At 40.3% G+C, this 26,395-nt stretch overlaps 1 protein-coding gene across 24 annotated transcripts in view; it reads left to right on the top strand.

The window, feature by feature from the left end:
• PLEKHA5 (pleckstrin homology domain containing A5) overlaps window positions 1–26,395 on the top strand; it is a 260,673-nt gene that overhangs the window by 45,104 nt on the left and 189,174 nt on the right. The window lies entirely within an intron of this gene.

The raw sequence follows: 26,395 nt of genomic DNA, 5'->3' as shown, positions 1-26,395 counted from the left end.
TTTATATCATCCTTTCTGAGAAAGCAAACTTGCCTTTTAATTTATACACTGTAGCTCAAAACATCTATCTGTAAATAATGTAAGGACTTTGTTGTTGAACTGACACATTTGTTGATTTTTATTTGTACCTCGTGGTTTTTCTTGGGGACCAGTATTGCTATAAATGCTTCATACTGTGGAGGTATAATTAATTTTATATTCACACAGTTTTGTTTTGCTAATTGGTTTTTTCTTTTGTTTAAAAAAAGTACAGTATATCATTGCTGTGCAAGATGCGTCTTTTTTTTTTTCCCCCCTAAGGAAGGATGCGTTTGGGGAGCATGTGTGCTGAGAGTCAGGGGGACTTGATTATTTATTGTACCTGCTGTGGAGGGGGCTTCTGGCGTCTGGTTCGTGTCAGACTCAGTACTTAACTATAAAAATACCAATAGTGGGACAACATATTTGTTTTGCAATACAAAATATAATGCTAAAAATGTTTAAGGTGGCATAAACAAGTTCCCCTTCCTGCTTTTCCTATCCCCAAGTAGGCATGGGAATAGAACCTTGGTAGTTCAGCTCCAAACCACTGCTTAAAGCTAAAAAGTGAATTTTACAGCAGTTTTAGGCTGTCATCTTGTGTGTGTAAGGCCTACTTAGCCATTTGTTACATGCTCCCACTGCCAGGGGGAGTTTATCTCCAACATTAAAGATCCACCGGAAGTTCAAATTCCAATACGGGGTGACCATTTTGTAACTGCTTCCCCCACCATGGGTCAGGAGCAAAGAATGAACCTGTTACCTTGAGCCCTTTTTTTAAAGTGATAAATCTGAGGATCTCTCCCAAATTGAGGTGTCATGAGAGGAGGTTTTGGAACAAACTGATAAACTAAACAGTAATAAGTCACCAGGACCAGATGGTATTCACCCAAGAGTTCTGAAGGAACTCAAATGTAAAATAGTTTCGATACCACAGTTCTGCAATCTTTTAAATCCGCTTCTGTACCAGATGACTGAGGGTAGGTCATGTGACACCAATTTTTAAAAAAGGCTACAGAGGCGATCCTGGCAATTACAGGCCAGTAAGCCTGACTTCAGTACCGGGCAGACTGGTTGAATCTATAGTAAAGAACAGAATGATCAGGCACATAGCTGAACATGATTTGTTTTGGGGATGAGTAGGTATGGTTTTTGTAAAGAGAAATCATGCCTCACCAGTCTACTAGAATTCTTTGAGGGCATCAATAAGGATGTGGACAACGGTGATCCAGTGGATGTAGTGTACTTAGATTTTCAGAAAGCATTTGACAAGGTCCCTCGTCAAAGGCTCTTAAGTAAAGTAAGTTGTCATGGGTTAAGAGGAAAGGTGCTCTGATGGATTGGTAACCGGTTAAAATATAGGAAACAAAGGATAGGAATAAATGGTCAGTTTTCAGAATGGAGAGAGGTAAATAGCGGTGTCCCCCAGGGGTCTGTACTGGGACTAGTCCTATTCAACATATTCATAAATGATCTGGAAAAAGGGGTAAACAGTGAGGTGGCAAAATTTGCAGATCATTCAGAATTACTCAAGATAGTTAAATCCCAGGCATGCTGAAAAGAGTTACAAAGGGATCTCACAAAACTGGGTAACTGAGCAACAAACAAAATGGCATGTGAAATTCAGCGTTGATAGATGCAAAGTAATGCACATTGGAAAACATAATGACAACTATACAGATAAAATGATGGGGTCTAAACTACACCTCTACTGCGATATAACGCAGTCCTTGGGAGCCAAAAAATCTTACTGCATTATATGTGAAACCACGTTATATCGAACTTGCTTTGGCCCCCCTGCTTCTTGTCCCCTGACTGCCCCCTCCAGAGACCCCCCTGTCCATAATCACCCCCCGGACCCCACCCTCAACCCAACTCCCCTGCTCCCTGTGTCCTGACTGCCCCGACCCCTATCCACATCCCCGCCACCTGACAGGCACGCAGCGGCAGGAAGCAGAGCAGCCTGGTCCCGGCCTGCTCCACTCTGCCAGCTCCCAGCCGCAGCGCTCTGCTTCCTGCCGCCGGTGAGTGCAGGGAGCTTGATGAAAGGACGCTCACCAGCAGCGGGAAGCAGAGCACCGTGGCTGGGAGCTGGTGGAGTGGAGCGGGCCGGGGCCGGGCTGCCCCGCTTCCGCCGCTGCCGGTGAGTGCGGGGGGGATCCCTTCCCCCAAGCTCCCTCCCCCGAGTGACACGGCTGGGGCCGGGGCGAGGGATGCGGAACGGGCTGCTCCCGGACCCCCGCCAATCACCCGGGCCACTCTGGGCCTGCGGGGCCCCCAAAAGTCCCGTCTCGTCCCCCCCCACAGCTTCTGCCTCCCAGACCCTGGTGGGTAAGAGGTCTGCTTTACCGCGTTGTATGCGAACCTGTGTTATATCGGGTCCTGTTATATCGGGGTAGAGGTGTAGCTGTTACCACTCTTGAAAGAGATCTTGGAGTCATTGTGGATAGTTCTCTGAAAACATCCACTCAATGTGCAGTGGCAGTCAAAAAAGCTAACAATGTTGGGAATCATCAGAAAAGGGATAGATAATAAGACAGAAAATATCATATTGCCTCTATGTAAATCCATGGTAAACCCGCACCTTTAATATTGCATGCAGATGTGGTTGCCTCTTCTCAAAAAAGATGATGTATTAGAATTGGAAAAGGTTCAGAAAAGGGCAACAAAAATGATTGGGGTATGGAACTGTTTCCATATGAGGAAAGATTAAGCAAGACTAAGGGGGATATATTAAAGGTGTATAAAATCATGACAGGTTGGAAAAAGTAAATAAGGAAGTGTTGTTTATTCCTCAAACACAGGAATTAGGGGTCACCAAATTAATAGGCAGCAGGTTTAAAACAGACAAAAGGAAGTATTCTTTCACAGAATGTACAGTCAACCTGTGGAACTCTTCGCCACAGAATGTTATATATAGACTATATATAAGACTATAACAGGGTTTTAAAAAGAACTAGATAAATTCATGGAGGATAGGTTCCATCAATGGCTATTATCTAGGATAGGCAGGGATGGTGTCCCTTATCTCCGTTTGCCAGAAGCTGGGAGTGGGCGATGGCATGGATCACTTGATTACGGGTTCTGTTCATTTCCTCTGAAGCACCTGGCATTGGCCACTGTCGGAAGACAGGATACCTGGATAAATAGACCTTTGGTCTGACACAGTATGGCTGTTCTTATGTTATTACCTTCAAAGTCAAATGTGCTCAGGTATGTCTTCGTTGCTGAGTTAACTAGAATGGTAACTCAAGCCCCTAAAATCACTATATCACACTTGAGTTAATTTAAGTTGGCTGACCTGAAAGTGAATTTAGAATCCAGCTGAAATATGTGCAACCTGTCAGCTGGTAACAGTCATTCTGTGCTGCTAATCCAGTTACTCTGCAGCTCGAATGTTGGGCTTGTCCACATGGGAAAACTGACCAGCATAGCTACAACAAAATAATTATTCCTTCAATTTACATGGGTAGACAAGCCCTGATATTTTTGCTTTGGTTGCTCTCTCTGGAGCTAGGCTAACTAGAGGAGTTAAGTTGAGTGTAGATGTAGACACTTGAAGTAAAGGGGCCATTCACTAGAAGCAGTTGTAAACTGTTACCTTGCTTGTAGACTGGCAGCCACAGGAGCATGTAACGCATTTGATATGCTATGTAAGCTTTTTTGAAAGAAATTGTTTCTATTTCCCCACACTATACACAACTCAAATTGTGATTTTTTTCTGCTTCGTACAGCTGCTTGTGTTAATTTAATATAATCCCCATCTCTTCCTTTTTGTGAGTTATGGATCATTGTGAAATCATGTCCCAAAGAGGTGGATTTGACTCTTTCCTGTTAAGTCTGAATAGCCACCTACAGTAGTTTGGTCAGGACAACTTTGGCTGCATATTGTGTAGTCAGTCTCTTGTTGGGTGTGGAAAATGAATAATACTCATCAGGACTACTAAAATTATTGCTTTGCTCCATCTAAATGTAGCCAAAACTTAAATATTCAGTGTCAGTGAAGAGTAATACCTTTTTAAGGTAAAAATTTGAGCTACAGTTTGGTGTACTTTTGGCTCTGAATGTCTTAGATATTCTAAACACCTTCAGTTCTTATCACACCACATCACCATGCAGATACTTAAAACTCATTATTGTCTTGCTTCTATAGTAAACGAGTAACAGGCTTGGCATGCTTTTTCTAATTTTACTGCTCCTACAAATAGGAATAAAAACCATACCAGAGGGGGACAGTGACCTCCCATGTCTTGCATATGACACTTTTGTTAATATACCCCAACTGCATCCCATTGTTGACTCTTATTTAACTTCTGGTCCACTATAACACCCAGATCCTTTTCAGAGGTGCTACCACCTAGGCAGTTATTCCTATTTTGTAGTTGTGCATTTGGTTTTTGCTTCCTAAGTGTAGTTCTTTGCACTTTGTCTTCATTGAATGCTTCTGAACAGCTGATCGAGGCAGGCAGGAAGTGCTGGGAGGGAGGGGGAGCGGCTGCTGGTGGATGGTGAGCACCCACTATTTTTTTTTTCCCCCGTGGGAGCTCCTTTTGTTTTTGAAAGCTCCAGCCCCGAAGCCCTGTATTTCCTAGGTCTGGATCCACAGATATATATGAATCTGAAAATGTAATAAGTAGTTCACGTTAATGGGGTTTCTGAAACACAACCTCCTGTCCAAATGTTCCTGCAGTTTGCTTTCCTTTGGTTGCAGTAATTTCCCTTATTCAGGAACACGGTGAAAAATATAAGTTGTTTATATACTTCATTACCTGAAGTTCTTATATCTTCCCTTTATTTAATGCTGGTTTCCTTGATAATACTGCTTAAGTAAATCATAGTCTGCATGTGATTTTAGAGCTCTTCAAAATATTACTCTTAAACTAGAAGCTTTGGTCTCAGGACAACATTTCCAAAAGGAGACCTGGCAGAATGCAGGCACAGATCAAGGAACATGTATTCTCTAAAACCTGCCAGGGCTCAGACTTCCAGTGTATGGGTGTTGCTCAGGCTCAGTGACCAACTGTACTGCCTTGCTACAGGTGAACATTTTGAATGGGCGTAGCCTAAGCTGACCGGAAATTGCAAACTTCACTCTTATTTTTTTCTTCCCCAGAGAGGCAGTACATAGGGTGACCAGACAGCAAGTGTGAAAAATCAGGACAGTGAGTGGGGGGTAATAGGTGCCTACATAAGACAAAGCCCCAAATTTCAGGACTGTCCCTATAAAATCGGGACATCTGGTCACCCTAGCAGTACATGACACACACTAGCTGAGACTAACTCCTATGCTGCTACAGCTGTGCTGCTAAAAGGTGCACAATGTAGCTGCTGTTTGTTGGCAGGAGAGAGCTATCTTGGGAAGCCTTTGTTCAAATGACTCCAAATTTGGCCCACAAACCCTATCCTCCACCTCATGATGCACAACAAATTTAGACAATCGGAGTAAGCATGTAGGTTTCAAGCACTTTTAATAACCTTTTAAACAGACAGTGATGCTTAGCCTTAATTATAGCAGAGTTGGTGCTCTGTATCCAAAACAGTGAGGGACAAGTTTAATAATTATTTTGTTTTTGAAAGCTCCCAAGCAGGATGGAGCAAGTTAAATCAAAGTGGTATAAATCACTGATTTCAAGCAGAGTTGCCACCGAGATGAAGAATAATTGGCCACCCACCATCCCATCCCTAAATAAAGGGTCCTAATACTACCCGTGCAAACCTCATGTCCATCTCACATCCCAAAGTCCTCAAGGAGGTACGCTCTACTGTCCCCTCCCAGGAGCCCTGCTTTTGACTCTCTCCCTACTGGTTAGTCTCAGGTAGGTCCTACTTCCTGGTCCCTGGCTCTGAGAGGAGCTGCCTTGGTTTCAGCAGGGGAGAGTTCAGCTCAGAGCTGTGTGCTGGCAGCTCTCCCTACAGAGATGTCCATGGCTGGTATTACAGAATTGTTGCATGCACAGCCAAAAAGGCACACTATCTTTTGAGATCTAGGCCAGTTAAAAACTAACTGGGTGGCAATCCTAATTTTAAGCATGATTTAAATCAGCAAGCAGGAAATTCTTTTAAATCTTTGATTTTAATTTTGTTTTGCCTTTGTATTTTTTAGCTATTTTCCTAAAGAAAGGTTGTTGGTTGGTGACCAATTAAGCCTTCACACTAAATTTGGTACTACATTTTGCTAATCAGGAGAATATTGTCTATATATACGTTTATTTAAGATGATATATAGCTTAACGGACATTTATTTAGATTCTTAATTTTTACTTTCTTAAATGGTGAATGATGCACTTCTCATTTACTAGATTAATTTTTTACTTGTGACTTATGTAAAGTTAGATTTTGATGGAAATTAAAATTCAATTAATGTGCAAAACCAACTTTTAAAATTGTTTGTTAAATAAAACTACCTAAAATGTGCTGGATGCACTGGGGGGAAAAAAATCAAAACTTGTATTGCAGGTTAGCCTAATTTATTAAAGGAAGTACCAAGTATCTCGTTCAAAAAAGAACTAGATAAATTCATGGAGGATAGGTCCATCAATGGCTATTAGCTAGGATTGGCAGGATGGTGTCCCTAGCCTCTATTTGCCAGAAGTTGGGAATGGGCGACGGGATGGATCACTTGATGGTTACCTGCTTCAGAGTAGCAGCCATGTTAATCTGTAACCGCAAAAAGAAAAGGAGTACTTGTGGTACCTTGGAGACTAACAAATTTATTTGAGCATAAGCTTTCGTGAGCTACCGATGAAGTGAGCTGTAGCTCACGAAAGCTTATGCTCAAATAAATTGGTTAGTGTCTAAGGTGCCACAAGTACTCCTGTTCTTTTTGATGATTACCGGTTCTGTTCATTCCCTCTGGGGCACGTGGCATTGGCCGCTGTCGGAAGACAGGATACTGGGCTAGATGGACCTTTTGTCCGCCCCAGTATGGCCATTCTTATGTATCTGTAGTTACTGAACAGAACTAATTGTTTATGGTCACCATATCCTTCATGATTTTCGAACTAGTAGATCTCATTCTCACACCTAGTTTTTATTAATGAATTGGAAGAGGAAAAAAAGTTTTCTTGCATTTTCAACTTATTCATTTTCTCAACTTAGAATGAGCTAGTTACTGAACTGAATAAGCCGAATAAACTAAAATGGAGAAAGTATTCTCTGCAACTTGAAGTATACTCTGTCAAAAAGCTGGATTAGTGCTTCAGCAAATTCAAGTTGCAAGTATTTAGGCAGTGACATTCACCAGTTCAGTGGTTTGACTTTCTTTAAAACTTTGGCAGCAAACATATACTCTGATTTTGGTTGGTTGGTTGGTTTTAATAGCTTATGGTAAGTTTAGGCCTAAAACTTGAAATTGGCATTCTATATTAACTTGAAATAGGTTAATTTAAAAAAAGAAAACGTATTTAAACAATTACATTGTGGAATGGCAGAAACTTGCTGATAGTGACACCTCTCCACTTATTATGTTACGATTCAGTTTCCCTTTCTGTGAATAACAGACTGCACTCTGGAACCAAGTGTAATATTTCATTGGTTTTAATTGCTTCATTTTGTCTGCACTTTATTTTATCAGTCAGACAATGCAGTGTATAACCCTGAAAAATAAGATTCCTGTCAGACTTGAAGCTTTATTTGTTGGTACTGCATTCAGTTGCACAATGGAGTTGCAGGGAGTTGCCCCTCAAGGGTCAAAGGTACAGTCACTGGTAAGATTATTTACCTATTGCACAATTTGCTGTATGTGTGAACTAGAGTTCCTGGGGGGAAGATCCTTAGCTGTTGTAAATTGTCATAGCTCCAGTGAAGTCAGAGCTGTGACAGTTTGTACCAGTTGAGGATCTGCCCCTTAGGGTATATAGCAATGTAATATAGTATTCCAGTCAAACATTGTCAGATTGGATAACTAGTTGAATGCTTGCTTTGCTGTGTTTCGATACTTGATTCAGATTTTAACACATCTTCTGCTTTTTACTGCTGTTTATTCCTCTTCTCCATACTTAAGATTCGTCTATGAAAATAAAATTATTGAAACTATTTAGCTGTTTGTGAATCATCTTTAAACAGACACAGGGACCAGCACAGAAGGAAAATATAAACATCCTTGTTCACTATTACTTAGCAAAAGTGTATACTTCCTTGCTAAGCCAGACGTTTTTATGGCTTCTGTGTCCAACAGGAATAACTTGTTTTTAAGCCTAAAGGAGAACCCAATAATATAGCAATGAAGCATTGCTTTTTCTTCCTAGCATGTTCATGCTTTAATTTGTCTGGGGTTATGCAAACTGTACTGATATTTGTTTACTTTTTGGTTTCTTGAGAAGTAATGCATTTCTCTGGAACTGTGTGAGTGAAAGGAGGGGGCAATACTATGGTGCTTAACAGCATTGCCAAGGATCTTCTATCTCAGACTTGCATTGCTCCAGCCCAAAGTGGAGTGAATTCCTTATTGTGAGACTTGATTTGAATCTTCTTTAAAAGAGTAATTTAGGAAGGGTTGAATACTAGGAATTTGTTTATGTACAAGGACAATGGGCAGATACTTTTAACTTTGTACCATTTTTAGAAATGCTTCCTTTCACTTGTTCATACATAAGTAGAAAATGTGTCTTGGCTTTAATATATAGCCTATCTAAAGAAGAAATAGGTGAAGTCTGTGTTAAAGATTGGTCATTGCTACAGTGAACAGGCTGAAGAATATAGCAATTCAAAAAAGAGGCACAGTAGGGTGTTTAAAAACTCTAGATTTGTGTCTGTGTTTTGCAAGAAATCCTTTTCATTCATCTTGGTGGTGAGGGCAGGGAAATTAGGGAGGTTCAACTAGGAATAAGATGCTTCTTGAGAGAGACACCATTGCATTAAAGCACAAGGTTCAGCTTCTGAGCATCCGATGAAGTGAGCTGTAGTTCACGAAAGCTTATGCTCAAATAAATTGGTTAGTCTCTAAGGTGCCACAAGTACTCCTTCTGATCTTTGTGACTGCAAACTTCCATTTGTACTTCTGAGATTATATACATTCTGTTTTCAGCACAAACAAAGGATACTGTTGACAAATTTCATTAATCAGTTTACATTGGAAAGCGTTATAAAGCCCATCAAAGGCCAAATAGTATATTAGAATGGGTCAGGGGGAGGGGGAATGGATGCAGGGTCTTAAAATTGGCACTACTTTTTTGTAATCCTTACCACTGTCAAATCAGTGTTCCTTTGCAGTTTTGAGGTTTGTACTTGAGCTGGTTCCAGGCTGTTTCTTCTCACAATGCAGTTCACTTTCAGAATTGACTGTATTGCTGTTTCATCTTTGGGATGAGGCATAATTCTTGACGTTCCCAAACAGTTTTTGGGATTAGGAGGGAATCAAACTCAGTCTTGGGTTGTCCACACACAAATTTAGTTATGACTAGACTGGGGTGTGAATCTACTCTGCCTGAGCCAGCTGCATGCTAACTTTCCCATGGACTCTGCTCATGCACATTATTTGTTCCTGTGTTGTTTGATCTTGTCCCGTTTCAAAGCGGATTAGATCAGAATGCACTAACACACAGTTTAATGTATGTCAGCTGAGTACACATGGCAAGTTAGTGCAGGGTAGATTCACAGCCCAGCTTGCTCTGAACTAGGTGTTCATATAGACAAGCCCCTGGTATCCAACAGGTTTTTAAAAACTGTTCCAAAACCGTCAACTTTGCAGGGTAGAAAGTGCCTAAATCAGATGACTTTCAGAAAAATCTGTCATGCCAGAGATTCTTATTGTATCCAGTCGGTATCCATAAGAATGGCCATACTGAGTCAGACCAAATGTCCATCTAACCCGTATCCTGTCTTCCAACAGTGGCTAATGCCAGGTGCCCCGGAGGGAATGAACGGAACAGGTAATCATCAAGTGATCCATCCCTTGTCACCCGTTCCCAGCTTCTGGCAAACAGAGGCTAGAGACACCATCCCTGTCCATCCTGGCTAATAGCCATTGATGGACCTATCCTCCATGAATTTAGCTAATTCTTTTTTTGAATCCTGCTATTTTGAATCCTGGCCTTCACAACATCCTCTGGCAAGGAGTTTCACAGTGCATTGTGGGAAAAGATGGGTCACTGCTAGCCCTAATAAACTTAGAAAAGTATGAGGGCAGACGTAGGGAGGGCCCAAAAGGGAGAAGGTAGGAGAAGAGAAGGTAGTTACAGTAGAACCTCAGTTACGAACATCAGAGTTAACCACACACCTCATTTGGAACTAGAAGTATGCAATCTGGCAGCAACAGAGACTTAAAAAAAAACCCCAAAACAAATACAGTACTGTTACACGTAAACTACGAAAGAGGAAAGCAGCATATTTATTCAGCATAGTAATGTTTCAAAGCTGTATTAAGTCAATGTTCAGTTGTAAACTTTTGAAAGGACAACAATAAAGTTATGTTCAGAGTTATGAACATTGCAGAGTTACAAACAACCTCCATTCCAGACGTGCTCGTAACACGAAGGTTCTACTAAACATTCATGTATAAAGTGTCAGAGGGACACTATTGAGATGAATAGAATAGGTGGAATGGGGTAAGAGTGGGAATGTAGAAAGGGCTGCTGGTTTAAAAGGATATTAACATAAAGCACTTCAGTGCATATGATGCTTCCACTCTACCCAAATATTTTTACTAAGGGTTCCCAAAGGAGATGTTAAACCTGAACATTAGACATGCATATTTCATAAATCTTCTCTAGTCATGTTTGTCTACTTTTAGACAACTAATTATTTAATTCTATTGTTTCAGTACAAATCTGAAATTAACCTATTAATAGCTAATGCAGGAACTTCTAGTCTTTTAGAGACAAATCAATGAAAGAAATAGATATTACTATGCCTCTACAGTAATTTCAAATGCTGAAAATATATTTCAGGTTCTTTAACAGTTTGTAAGCTACAATAAGTTATGACTGTGAGACAAACTGGCTACTTGTCAATCTCCTCAAATATGTCTTAAAGTTGTTTGTCAGTTGAATTAGGTATTCTGGTCTAATTTATAATATACAAGTTGAAGTTCCTGATAAATGCATGCTAACTGTTTTACTGCAATTTAAAAAAAAAAAGTGCTGTAAGAGTTTTTTCTTTTTTCTTCAAACCCAAGTTATGGAGCTTCTCCATCATGGTTGTTCAGTCTCTTTGAAATTCTCACTCATTCCTAAAGGTAGTTGGCTATCAAGCTGTTGGCTGGAATAGCTCTCTTATGGAACCACACAAAAGGATGGATTTAGCCTGTCCTGGAGTTTTCCAGAAGCTTGCGGGGCAGGGAGGGGAAGCCACTAACTTCAGTTGTATTTAAGCATATTTGTAGCTAGCACAGTCCTTTTATACATGGTACTCAGAAAAAAATATGAAATAGCTGTATGTTTCAGTGTCAAAGGAGCCTGTTCTCCCAGTGCCCACACAGAGATACCAGATTGATGCAGGTTTCAGAGTAACAGCCGTGTTAGTCTGTATTCGCAAAAAGAAAAGGAGTACTTGTGGCACCTTAGAGACTAACCAATTTATAAGAGCATAAGCTTTTGTGAGCTACAGCTCACTTCGTCGGATGCATACTGTGGAAATTGCAGAAGACATTATATACACAGAGACCATGAAACAATATCTCCTCCTACCCCACTCTTCTGCTGGTACTAGCCCATCCAAAGTGACCACTCTCTTTACAATGTGTATGATAATCAAGGTGGGCCATTTCCAGCATAAATCCAAGTTTAACCGGAACGTCGGGGGGGGGGTAGGAAAAAACAAGGGGAAATAAGCTACCTTGCCTAATGACTTAGCCACTCCCAGTCTCTATTTAAGCCTAAATTAATAGTATCCAATTTGAAATCCAAAATGAATTCCAATTCAGCAGTTTCTCGCTGGAGTCTGGATTTGAAGTTTTTTTGTTTTAAGATAGCGACCTTCATGTCTGTAATTGCATGACCAGAGAGATTGAAGTGTTCTCTGACTGATTTATGAATGTTATAATTCTTGACATCTGATTTGTGTCCATTTATTCTTTTACGTAGAGACTGTCCAGTTTGACCAATGTACATGGCAGAGGGGCATTGCTGGCACATGATGGCATATATCACATTGGTGGATGTGCAGGTGAACGAGCCTCTGATAGTGTGGCTGATGTGATTAGACCCTGTGATGGTGTCCCCTGAATAGATATGTGGGCACAGTTGGCAACGGGCTTTGTTGCAAGGATAGGTTCCTGGGTTAGTGGTTCTGTTGTGTGGTATGTGGTTGTTGGTGAGTATTTGCTTCAGGTTGGGGGGCTGTCTGTAGGCAAGGACTGGCCTGTCTCCCAAGATTTGTGAGAGTGTTGGGTCATCCTTCAGGATAGGTTGTAGATCCTTAATAATGCGTTGGAGGGGTTTTAGTTGGGGGCTGAAGGTTACGGCTAGTGGCGTTCTGTTATTTTCTTTGTTAGGCCTGTCCTGTAGTAGGTGACTTCTGGGAACTCTTCTGGCTCTATCAATCTGTTTCTTCACTTCCGCAGGTGGGTATTGTAGTTGTAAGAATGCTTGATAGAGATCTTGTAGGTGTTTCTCTTTCTGAGGGGTTGAAGCAAATGCGGTTGTATCGCAGAGCTTGGCTGTAGACAATGGATCGTGTGGTGTGGTCAGGGTGAAAGCTGGAGGCATGTAGGTAGGAATAGCGGTCAGTAGGTTTTCAGTACAGGGTGGTGTTTATGTGACCATCGTTCATTAGCACTGTAGTGTCCAGGAAGTGGATCTCTTGTGTGGACTGGACCAGGCTGAGATTGATGGTGGAATGGAAATTGTTGAAATCATGGTGGAATTCCTCAAGGGCTTCTTTTCCATGGGTCCAGATGATGAAGATGTCATCAATATAGCACAAGTAGAGTAGGGGCGTTAGGGGACGAGAGCTGAGGAAGCGTTGTTCTGAATCAGCCATAAAAATATTCTGTGGGGCCATGCGGGTACCCATAGCAGTGCCGCTGATCTGAAGGTATACGTTGTCCCCAAATGTAAAATAGTTATGGTTAAGGACAAAGTCACAAAGTTCAGCCACCGGGTTAGCCGTGACATTATCGGGGATAGTGTTCTTGATGGCTTGTAGTCCATCTTTGTGTGGAATGTTGGTGTAGAGGGCTTCTACATCCATGGTGGTCAGGATGGTGTTATCAGGAAGATCACCGATGGACTGTAGTTTCCTCAGGAAGTCAGTGGTGTCTCGAAGGTAGCTGGGAGTGCTGGTAGCGTAGGGCCTGAGGAGGGAGTCTACATAGCCAGACAATCCTGCTGTCAGGATTGATGCATATATCATGTTTCAATAATAACTATCTCTCAAAACTGACTCAGTCATTGCTTTGAAATAGGATTGTATTTTTATTAAACATATAAGCTGCATTTAAGGAAAAAGGCAAACACGAGCTTTGGCAACTTAATCTTTGAAAAATATGGGTTCAATCCCCAGCTTCTCTGAAGTAGAGCTAGGCACAGCTGAAGAGCAGGGAGGCTGAAGTGGCATAAGCCACTGCCTCTTCTTTGTTCTTGTCTCTGACCAGGAACCAAACCAGTCCCTGGTGCAAGTTATAACTTTCACAAGGTTGCTGTAACTTAAACCAGCTTGTAATGATTCTCTAGGAGCCATTATACTAGCAAGGATCACTAAAATGCAGTGTGGTCTGCTCTGCACTTGACACATCCCTTTGGCCAGTTTTGTGTTATCAGAAAATTTCTCTATGCCAACAGCAAGTGAAGAGAACGCCTTCAAAATAGGGTATTAAGCTTTTTTCTTCATTTGCTTGAAAATTTGCAATTCTGTTTCCAGCCTGCTGTATGTTAGAATGAAATAGATCCATAACTAATGCCGCTGCTATTGTCTTTTGGCCTATAGTGCTGCCTTTCAACAATATTTATCTTCATATTTTGCTTTTACTAAATAGTCCTCATTAGTTGGTTTTCCCTATTAATACTTAAAAATATATGGGGTCCCAAGCTACTGTTGTATGAGAACAATGCCATGTTCTTCATGTTCACCAAATGTCTGAATTCTAAAACAGTAGCTAAAAATTTACTCACTATATATATAAATATTATATATATATAAATAAATAAAAGCAGGCCTATTTTGGCGATGAACTTTTTGTCAGGGATGTAAAGACTTTAAAATTACTGTATTCACAAGAGTGTGGCAAACATTCAAGGAAAAGGTACATATTAGAACTAAACATTTGTCTGTAGACTTTTTTGCACAGTAATTAGAACAGTTATTTTGACTCTAGTGATATAAGTTTTAACATTAATTATTTACTGGAGTTGGTACTTTTCCTTGCATAAACTTATTAAATTCATTCGCTGCATATAAAATGTGCAAAGTACTTGGAAAATTCATCCCTGTTTTTGTAGCCTCATGTTGTTGTTTGTCTTTTTCTTGCTGAAAATAAACTCTTTAATTAAACAAGCTTGCATTTTTTCTTCCTATGGACATAAACTTACATGTACACTACACACTTTTTCCTGCATTAATGTTAACACTTTATAGATTCAGAGGACCATGGGAAATGATGAGATTTAAGGACTTTCTGCAGTTCTTTGTAAAAACTTAGTTTAATTAGGTTCAATTATTATTGCCAAGTGTATGTATGTATTTGATATGCTATATTGTATACACACGAGTTAAGTAGTAATTTATATAAAAATTTCAATTGAATGTTTAATTCCAAATCTGATAACATTTTTGTTGGCAGATATAATTGTTATACAGAAGTCTCAGTTTGGTGGCCATGCTTTCCTGTTTCAGATTCTTGGGTGAGAATGGAATGCCACAGCTGAAAGCTTCGTTTTATTTAGGGGTGGACCGCAAAGGTTTTATGAAGTGAGGAGGCAACTTTGGTTCATTCTTACAAGTATAAATGGAAAAACTGCAGCAACATATAAATTTAGCCACTTCTAGTCATCTTGAACTTAAAATAATTTTCTTCAACATTTGAAATGTTTTTCGGGTAGTTTTGCTTCTAAGTACTTTTCCCCAGAGCTATTGCTCTCTTAACTAATGAGAAAATGTTTCTTGAATACCTACTAGCAGGATGTCCAAATGAAATAATATCCAGAGAACCTCTTTAGCATGTTGTCTCTTGAGTGACTATCATTTCAGCAATGAATTTTGAGATAATTAATAATGAGGAAAAACCTTTCTAGCATAATGGTTACATTTTTCAGGAAACAAGATTGTTCATTTTATTGACTAAACATTTTCTGGCCTTAAGGAAACAGTGTTTAATTCACCTAATATTTTTTCCCTCATGTGTAAGTCTGTCTACTGCTACTCTAGGATCCCTGTGGATTCTCCCTCCCTCTCCTCCCCAGCCTCCCATGCTGAATTTTGCTGATCCTCTTACCAACTGAGTACTGGTGAATGTAATTCTCCCTCCTGTAGACTGCCCCTTACGCCAGATTAATGTAACAGTTGGGCTGGCCAGAGAGATGCCACTTTAGCATGATTCAAGACTTTACTTACTTTCAGTATCTTGCCTCAATTTTCCAGCCTTGGAGTCAATGATAATCTTAGGCTTGGATCCCCCATGTGGAATTGTGGTGCACTACTGCTTGTTACTTGGTCTTCCTGCTTTCCTATTTTATCATCTACACTTAACTGAGTGCATTTCTAATCAGTCCCTTCAGTGTGTTCAAGTACTCCACTTGCACAAGATAATGGAGTTTAGATTTCATCAGAACATTATAGTTTGTAACTGAATGAAACTCTGAATATAATTTGAATTTAAGATCTGACCAGGGCATAGTCTTTTTATTTGTAAAGTAACATGAGCATTTATGGTTCTGTAGAAATTACAACCTAAAAATAATGGCCTTTGGACCATTAAAATTTGCTCTAGAAACTGGCTGTAAATATATCTATACTGATCCACAACACTTAGTTTAAAAAATGTAATGAGGAGAATCTTTTGTAATTGATTTTGTTTGCAAAATGCAAAATATTTCATCAAATAGTAATTTGGAAAACCAACTTCAAGAAAATAATTTTTAATTATTAGTATGCTATCACTTATTCTCCAAGAATGTTACTTTCAAAATGACAAAGATTTTATTTGTAGAAACCTTGGTTCAAATCTGCTTCACCGCCATTGCTATGGAAAAATTACAGTCAGCAGAGGTATTCTGCATAATAAAGAAACTAATCAACCCAGGCTGCATAATCTAAACACTGAACTCCAGCATTGACTGCTGTCAAGCTTTCGTCATACTTGGCTGAAAAGTTCAACTTCTACATAGAGTGCTTCTGCCGACGTGCATGGGCTAAAATTGTGGAAAAGCAGCATCACTTGCCCCATAACCTCAGCGGTGCAGAACACAATGTCATCCACAGCCTCAAACAATTCTGACATCATAATCAAAAAGGCTGACAAAGGAGGTGCTGTCGTCATCATGAATAGTCGGAATATGAACAAGAGGCTGCTAAGCAGCTCTCCCACGCCACTTTCTACAAACCCTCTGATCCCACTGAGGGTTACCAAAAGAAACTACACCATCTGCTCAAGAAACTCCCTGAAAAAGCACAAGAACAAATCCGCACAGACACACCCCTGGATCCCCGACCTCAGGTATTCTGTCTGCTACCCAAGATCCATAAACCTGGAAATCCTGGACGCCCCATGATCTCCGGCATTGGCACCCTGACAGCAGGATTGTCTGGCTATGTAGACTCCCTCCTCAGGCCCTGTGCTACTGGCACTCCCAGCTGTCTTCGAGACACCACTGACTTCCTAAGGAAACTACAGTCCATCAGTGATCTTCCTGAAAACACCATCCTAGCCACTATGGATGTAGAAGCCCTCTACATCAACATTCCGCACAAAGATGGACTACAAGCCATCAGGAACAGTATCCCCGATAATGTCATGGCAAATCTGGTGGCTGAACTTTGTGACTTTGTCCTCACCCATAACTATTTCACATTTGGGGACAATGTATACCTTCAAATCAGCGGCACTGCTATGGCAACCCACAGTATGCCAACATTTTTATGGCTGACTTAGAACAACACTTTCTTAGCTCTTGTCCCCTAACACCCCTACTCTACTTGTGCTACGTTGATGACATCATCATCTGGACCCATGGAAAAGAAGCCCTTGAGGAATTCCACCATGATTTCAACAATTTCCATCCCACCATCAACCTCAGCCTGGACCAGTCCACACAAGAGATCCACTTCCTGGACTCTATGGTGCTAATAAGCGATGGTCACATAAACACCACCCTATACCGGAAACCTACTGACAGCTATGCTTACCTACGTGCCTCCAGCTTTCATCCAGACCACACCACACGATCCATTGTCTACAGCCAAGCTCTACGATACAACTGCATTTGCTCCAACCCCTCAGACGGAGACAAACTCCTACAAGATCTCTATCAAGCGTTCTTACAACTACAATACCCACCTGCGGAAGTGAAGAAGCAGATTGACAGAGCCAGAAGTCACCTACTACAGGACAGGCCCAACAAAGAAAATAACAGAACGCCACTAGCCGTCACCTTCAGCCCCCAACTGAAACCTCTCCAACGCATCATCAAGGATCTACAACCTATCCTGAAGGACGACCCATCACTCTCACAGATCTTGGGAGACAGGCCAGTCCTTGCCTACAGACATCCCCTCAAGCTGAAGCAAATACTCACCAGCAACCACACAACAAAACCACCAACCCAGGAACCTATCCTTGCAACAAAGCCCGTTGCCAACTGTGTCCACATATCTATTCATGGGATACCATCATAGGGCCTAATCACATCAGCCACACTATCAGAGGCTCGTTCACCTGCACATCTACCAATGTTATATATGCCATCATGTGCCAGCAGTACCCCTCTGCCATGTACATTGGCCAAACCGGACAGTCTCTATGTAAAAGAATAAATGGACACAAATCAGACGTCAAGAATTATAACTTTCAAAAACCAGTTGGAGAACACTTCACTTCAGTCTCTTTGGTCACTCGATTACAGACCTAAAAGTGGCAATTCTTCAACAAAAAAACCTTCAAGAACAGACTCCAACAAGAGACTGCTGAATTGGAATTAATTTGCAAACTGGATACAATTAATTTAAGCTTGAATAAATACTGGGAGTGGATGTGTCATTACGCAAAGTAAAACTATTTCCCCATGTTTATTTCCCCCCCCAACCCCCGTTCCTCTACTTCTGGCTGGATTGCACTACTTGCTATCGCTGTAGAAAGCCTCTCATCCTAAAGTTGATGCTTGAAACTTTTATAATTGCAAGAGACTAAGCATCCACCCACATAAGGTGTATGTATTTTACTGATGAATGTGATCCAATTAGAAGACAAATAGTAAAAAAGGTATTCATCCGGTTAAGACATCCTCAGGCTAACAGGAAGTTGTCCTGGAGTAGTGCATAGAGTAATATTCCATATAACGATTACTTGAGCCTCTGTAGTTAATTGACTTTCAGAAATGTCATGAGAACTTTCTTGCAAACAGTTTGGCTAAACTGCTGATTGCTTCACTATTGATAATTAGCTAATTTTATATCCTTGAAGTAGGTCAGTCTTGTTAGTATTCACACTTGCCTTTGAATTGATCTTCCTGAATAAAACTTGTAACCTGGTTCCCTAAGCATTGCCATATGTAACCATTTCCTTTTGTCTTATTGTGAGAGCACTGAATAGACCTATTCCTAGCTGGAAACTTTTGTTGTAGGTGACATGTAAAGAGAACTAACAATTCCTAGTATTTAGCAGTGTGTGATGGAAGCCCCCACTATAAGGTGTATTGGCCAAAGTAAATGCTAGGCCACATGGCACTCAATCCTGTTGTGGCTAGCCAACTTCCATTCCCGTTTATTCTTTTTCTGATGCCACTTGTGCATAATGCTGCTGTTGGAAGATCTGCTAAAATCCTGGGTGTCTCAAGAACCTATCCTATAAGAATTGACAGTTTTTTGTATGTTTGCAAATTCACTGCTTTTATATCCCAAATAGTTTTATTTTTAAATTCTCATTTTTATTCTATTCATTTATTAAAAACCACTTTGCTCCTCGTAGGCAAGCTCCAGTGAAATCAAAATAATGAAATCCTTGATTTCACAATTTGGGGAATTTTGTATGGTTAAAGCCAGTTAGCTGTGTTTCTAATTTATTGGAGGTGGATGCTGTGGGACATAAAATGGGTAGGGAGCTAGAAATGTTTGCAGTAGCTAAAGTACAGAATGTTCTACTTTGTTCAGTAGTCATTTGATATGTACTGCTAAAGGTGATGAAGGTTAATGAAGGACTGCTTATTGGGATGATAGCATAAACAATTTCTCATGCTTCAGTCAATCTTTCTTGAATCTAAATATACATCTGAAAACTAATAAGACACCTAAACACTATGATATACTGTTACAGAAATGCAGAATTTGCTTGGTCCAGTTAGGGATAAAATGGAGGTTAATGGACTAAATAGACCTAAGTGACACCAGTATTTAATGCTTTTTTGCCTTTGTCATATGTTATGATGGTAAAGTATGAAAGTAAAGGGCTATAGAAATTCCTTCCTCATATCTCCAGAACCCTTAGCTTTTGGTTTGAAGCAAGAGGCTGGATTGCTCTTTTTAACATTTCCATCCTGAAAAGCCACAAGTATTACCTTTCTGTTTAATAACTAATTTGACTATCATTGTACATTTTTAATAGTTATACATCTTTGAAAATTTCATAGTTGAAATACCACCTTCTCTACTGCAGATCTTGATGCTAGTTTCTTAAATATAGTTGGATAAGCTGTACTAAATATATATATAATATATATAATTTTTGTAGCAGTAGCTTAGAACAGCATTGCAAAACTGTTTGTTCAGGATCGGTTATTTTCCTGGACGGGCGACTGAAAGATGAGTTTTTCAGGAGAGCAGTCTTTATGCCTTAGTTGGCAGATGCTTGACAATTTCCCAAGGATGACTTAGACTTACTAGACTGATTTGCCTTAGTTTGTGCTATGTATTTTCATGAAGTTTATAAATTCTTCAGGCCAGAAGGGGCCATTGTGATCATCGAGTCCAGCAGTTCTCAAACTGTGTGTCGGGACCCCATTTTAATGGGGTCACCAGGGCTGACTTAGACTTAGACTAGACATTGCCCGGAGCTGAAGCTTCAGCCCTGTGTGGTGGTGTTCAGGTTACAGGACCCTGCCTGGGACTAAAGCCCTTGGGCTTTGGCCCTCCACCAGGGGTGGAGGGGTTTGAGTGGGCTCAGGCTTCAGTCCACCATCTTGGGGTTGTGTAGTAATTTTTGTTGTCAGAAGGGAGTTGCGGTCTAATGAAGTTTGAGAACCTCTGATCTCCTTAGAACACAGGCCACAGAACTTCCCCAGAGTAATTCGTAGATAATGTATGTTAAACTAATGTTAGTTGGTATTTTTGGTCTGACAAAGACTTTGAAGCATCATGTTACATTCTGAGTTTAACAGTTAAGATTGTAGTGCACATAATCACCCTATTCATTGAGCTGTATCAATGTCAGTTCCTCCCTCTCCTCCCAGATTAATCCAAATGTTAGTCTGGTTACTTTCTCTAAGGGATCTTGAGTCTTTTGGTGACCTTGCAGTCCAAGTTGTGTGGCTAACATAGCGTGGGGGAGGGACAACTCTGCAGGTTTCTTGCCTCCAAACTCTCATGTGTTTAGGTGGCAAGAGGGAGCAGCAGCAGTTTATTAGAGTCATGGTGTATTTTTCTGCACTTTGAAGTGGGATGTACTTATCCATCTCATTGAGTTGCAGCAATTATGTACAGTAGAATCTCAGAGTTATGAACACCTTGGGAATGGAGGTTGTAACTCTGAAATGTTCATAATTCTGAAAAAATCGTTATGGTTCTTTCAAAAGTTTACAACTGAACGTTGACTTAATACAGCTTTGAAACTTTACTATGCAGAAGAAAAATGCTGCTTTTTTCAGTAGTGTACTTTCAACACAATACTGTACAGTGTTCACTTTTTTTGGTCTCTGCTGCTGCCTGATTGTATTTCTGTTTCCAAATGACATGTGGTTGACTGGTCAGTTTGTAACTCTGAGGTTCTACTGTATGTCTTTCTTTATCCTCTTCTCTTTATGTTCTTGGCTTCCTTCGGCAGTCATGTGGTATGTGCAGTTCATGACACACTATAAGATGGTTTTGAGGGGAAAAAATCCTGTTAAGCGGAAATTGACATGCAGTCAAAAAAATCCCTGTGGCTATATACAACTAGGTCTGTTACAGTTTTAGCTCTTCAGAGGTTTATGGCTAAATCAGGACTGATATTGTAAAGAATGGTTCATGTCTATTAACTTGCTATTCAACATATTAAAGAATCTGCCTTCAGAAAACTCTGTATTTCATGTTCAAAAAGACATTGAGCATGTGATGGGGAGCTGCATGCCCGACTTCCATTTAAGCTTTTGTGCATAAAAACTGGGTAACTGAATGCAGTATATTGCAGGTGAATCTATTATGGCTTGAGTTGGAAATCTGGAAAAATTGAAACATATACAACTGTTCTCTAAGTTTGTTCTTCTTCTGAGATCTGTGTGACAATGACTGAGTGTGTTTCTTGAACCATTTTGCACTCTGTGGTTTAGGGGGCTCCTGGGCTCGGTAACACTTGTTGCTACTCCAGTAGCAGCCTGTGCTTTCTCCAAAGGCTGACTGCCAAACAGCATGTTTGTAGAGGGCCAGGTTATATCCCATTGGACTATATCGTGCCCTTTTTCCTATGTGCAGTAGTTCACTCTTTTGAAGCCTCTCATACCATCAGTAAATACCTGTTGCCCCAGTCTGCAGAAGTAAGATTTAGTTCTAAAATTTGGGTATTTCAGCAAGTTCCTTTCAGAATTCAGAGTCCAATTCACTTAGCGTAAGAGTAATGACCCCTGATATATCAATATGCTTTTATTTCAAGATGTGAACATATAACATTCTTCAGTTTAACATTCAGATAGTTATCCTTCTGAAAAAAAGCCCAATTTTCAAATATTTATTTAGGTGAATAGGATTATACTGTAATCCCAAATACTGTATCTAGTGTTGATACATATGCTTTTTCAGTATAATTAAGTTAAGGATTGCCTCAAGGTGTTTAGCAAGAAAGGTTCTCTATCCTAAATTGTATTAGACAATAGATTTTCAGAGCCAAGAATATAGCGGTGGTGCTACAGCTGTGTTGCTAAAAGGTGCACAGTATAGCCACTTTTTGTCAGCAGGAGAAAGCTCTCCCACTGACACCCCCCCCCCCAAAAAAATAAAAATTGCACCCCCAATAGCGGCGGTAGCCTTGTTGGCAGGAGAGCTTTCCTGCTGACAAAGCGCTATTCACGGGTGCTTTTCGTTGGTAAAACTTTTGTCCAGGGATGTGTGGTTTTTCCCCCCACGCCCCTGAATGACACAAGTTTTACTGACAAAAGTCCAGTGTAGACCAAACCTAAGGTTTCTTGTTGGCCATGGACATTGCCAATATATCCAGTCCTACCTTTTGGCCTTTCTACTGTGCTGAGAGTGTTTTTAAAAGGTATTAGTAATAGTGGCACCATACTTGATAAAAAGAGGTATTTTGCGATATACCCTTACTTAGATGACTGGCTGATTTGAAGAGGATTGCCCGTCAGATCTCAGAAGCTGTTACACCATCAACCTCTTTCAAGACTTGGGTCTAAAAATCATCACTCAGTAGTACATAGTAATACTATTCATCGGATCATTCGTAGACTCCACAAATGCTCTAGCATTCCTTCTAAAGGACAGATATAAGAACCTCTCATCACTGAACTCACAAATACAGTCACAGCCCACCACCACTGCAAGGACATGCTTGGCCTTATTGGGGCATATAGCATCTTGTGCCCTTGTGATGCTGCATGCTAGACTACACCTTTGCATGCATGCATGCCTGGCTGAGGTCAGCGTACACCCCAAGCAAACACCTCCTGCATGTGACTCTTACAATGTCCTAATTTAGTCCTCTTGCCTCTGTCATAGTGCAAAGACCCAGGAAACTTTTGCAAGGGTGTTCTCTTCATACCTCCTCCCTCCTGTGTCAAACAGTCAGATTGTGGAACTGGTCAATAAGACATCATGTTTCCTTCTCAGCTGTCCACTTACCTGACCTGCAGAACTCTGTTGCAGACCATTTGAGCAGACACTTCTCGTTTAATCATGAATGCAAGATCAAGGACCCCATTTGTCATCACTTTCTCAAGGAATGGGGCCACTGCCTTATAGACCTGCTTTGAACTTGACGCAACAAGAAGTGCCAAGCTTCGGAGGAGGTTTGAGCCCAGGTTCTCTGACAGATACATTTCTGATTCTGTGGTCAAGGGATATTGTATGTCTTTCCTTCCATTCTTCTAGTTCTTCTACTTCTCAAGGTCAGACAAGAGTCTGCCAAACAGATATGGATAGCTCTGGCCTGGCTGAGGCAGTTTTGGTTCCCAGATGTCCTAAGGCTGTGCAAGGTCCAACCCAATACCATGTCCCTTGTACTGGATCTGCTATCACAGTTCATAAGGAAGATGCTGTACCCAGACCTTTCTCTCTCCACATCACAAAGTGGCTGCTGGATGTGTCTCTAATCTAGAATGTTCCTGCTCTTCTCAAGTTAGGGATATTTTGGTCAATAACAGGAAAAATTCCACCAGACATGCATACATACTGAGATTCATAGGGTTTGACAAGAGTTTTTCCACCTTTTAAGGGCCACTTTTCCTTTTGGGAACCTAAATCTAGTCCTTTCTGTGCTTATGAGACCTCCATTTGGAACTATGCCATTAGGCTTCCTTCTGCATCTTTTCATTTTTAGCAGCCATCAGCTCTGCAAGGCAAGTAGGAGAAATTCAGGCCTTAATGGCGGCCCTCCACCTCCGTTCAAAGTTTTTACCTAATGTGGTCATAGAATTCCACCAAAATCAGCAAATACACTTATCTGTATTCTTTCCTAAGTCTTGTGTGTCTAAAATGGAAGTGGCCCACCATAGTTGTCCTGTCAGAAGAGCTCTAGCATTTTATTTATGAAAAACAAAACCTTCCATTCTTTCCAAGGCTTTTTGTACCTGTAGCTGACAGAATGAAATGCAAGAACATATCTTCACAACTCCTTCACATATTCCGAAATACATTTCAAGAATTTTGACATAGCAAAGAAACCCACCTGCAGGGATGAAGGCTCATTTCAGATCACCTGATTAGCTCCCTTGAACAATGTCTCAATCTTAGACTTTTGTAAGGCGGCCACCTGGAGCTCTGTTCATACATTTACCAAGCACATCATCTTACAGAAGCCTTTAGGTCAGGTGCTTGTTTTGGTAATGCCGTTCTCCAGTCCCTTCTTTCACAGACTCCAAGCTCCTATCTCCAATATAATGGTCCACTTGTTGGAGTCAGCAGTAACGGAATGTTCATATATCTTCCAATAGTGGGGTGGGAGGAATCCACCAGGAACAAGATGCTTGGATTGTCCAAATTTATCCAATAGTGGGGTGGGTGTCTCAGTTTGGAGCAGTATCCCTTCACTTTTGTACACACAAATGGCTTTGTAAGCCACTTTTTTGGTGGTAGTTAATATAGGAAATAATATTTACAAACATTTTCCCAGATTTTTCAAATCTGGTCTACATTTTGTCCCTCCAAAAATTACTTCTGGATGTCTTAGCTTTCTATAACTTCGCCCATCCCTCCAACAACAATAAACCTTGAGTTGGGGAGTGGTGTGACTAGCAGGAATTATGCAATAAGAAGCAGATTGATATTTCCTTCAGGGTGGACATATCATGTTATGCTACTCAGATTTGAATTGTCTTATTTACATTGTGACACAGTAGATTTATGCAGACAGAAGACTCCAATTTTTTTCATTTATGGCTAACTGTAGAAGGGTCCCTGAATTGGCAGTGGCAGCTGCGGTGGTTTTTCAGGAAGCTTTTTCAATGGCATGTGAATACATTTTAGCTTTTAATGATTGCAAATGTGACTTTACTGAATTAATTAGAGCAAGTAACACTGTGTATTCTATAAATATGCCACATGATTAAAGGCGTTATTGACAACTTGTCAAATTTTACATATACCTTATTAGTTGGTGAAATCAGTCTGGATTGCTTGCACTTCTGAGAGCATTTTGGAAAGCTGTTCTTTAATCTGTTACAGTAGTACTTGATTATTTTCAATCTCATGCTGTTAATTGGAAAATCCATCTTGTGATTCAAGAAATTTGTTAACTGGGAAGAAGCAAATGCTTCTTCAGTATGACCGTATTTTTTCTGATAGTGATTAGTCTAGTTTGGAAACTTCATCTGAAGTGCCAGTGGATTTATATAAACAACATGCATGTTCTTACTATCAAAAGGGACAACCTTCATGAATATATAAGTGACTTTCATAATTGTGCAGAAATGTGCTCTGCAAGTGTATCTGATTTATCTTAGAGTTCACACCACTATTTTCCTACAAAAATATTTCTACTCAGTAAACACGTCTCGTGCTTTATGGCAATACTGTTTTTGTCATGAGTGTATAAGATGCTGATAAGAATGATAGTATAGCTTCTGCTGTCTTTACCCCTAAATTTACTCAAGTGTACTGCTGATGTGATCAGCTAAATAGACAGAAGTATTAATGTTATAGAAAAGCCTCATTATAAGGCACAACATTAATGTTGTGCATAGTAGTTTACTGATGTAAAAGATCAGGTCCTGGTCTGAGGAATTTACCACTGAAATTGAGCAAATCCTTAATTGTCTAGGAGGCCTAGGGGCTGTAGTTATTGGTATTCAAGCAATATGTAAATATGGATACCTCAGGTGATAAGAAGTTGATGGATTAAGTCAGGGGAGGAGACAACACTTATATTTCTTATTGTCTAAATAAAGTTTATTGAACTGAAGACCAGAGAAGGTAATTGTGTTGTTGTGGAGAATGTTTATTAGCAAAATCAGTGTAATCATCCATCTCCCTCCTCGAGTCCCCCATATTGAGTAAATGCCTTAGAAAAAATTATAAAGGGCATTGGATCAGGAAGTGGTACACATGTTCTAATTCCATGGTGCAAGGGCAAACTTGCTACTTTGTATTAAACTAAATTTTAAAAGTTAATGATTTTCTGTAGGGACTGCATCAACATAACGGAAATCTCAAAGGAACTTTCATACAAAAGCAAAAGTGAGAACATTTTTTCAAATCAATTCACTTTGTTTTCCCATCTCCATTATTTAAGATGTTTGTCACTAGAGTAAGTGTTCTCAGACAGCCCTTGCTTCTCCTATTGCCCAATCTTGCAGTGGTGGATGAGACTCGGCATAATGTGAGCAGGCTATTTTATACTAGAGGTTTTAGTCTTAGCTGTAGAAACCAAATGTTTGGTATG

The sequence above is a fragment of the Caretta caretta genome, chromosome 1, assembly GCF_965140235.1.
Source record: "Caretta caretta isolate rCarCar2 chromosome 1, rCarCar1.hap1, whole genome shotgun sequence".
Classification (NCBI taxonomy): Eukaryota; Metazoa; Chordata; order Testudines; family Cheloniidae; genus Caretta; species Caretta caretta.
Note: the sequence above shows the minus strand (reverse complement) of the source record. Positions and strands in the feature narration are given on the sequence as shown.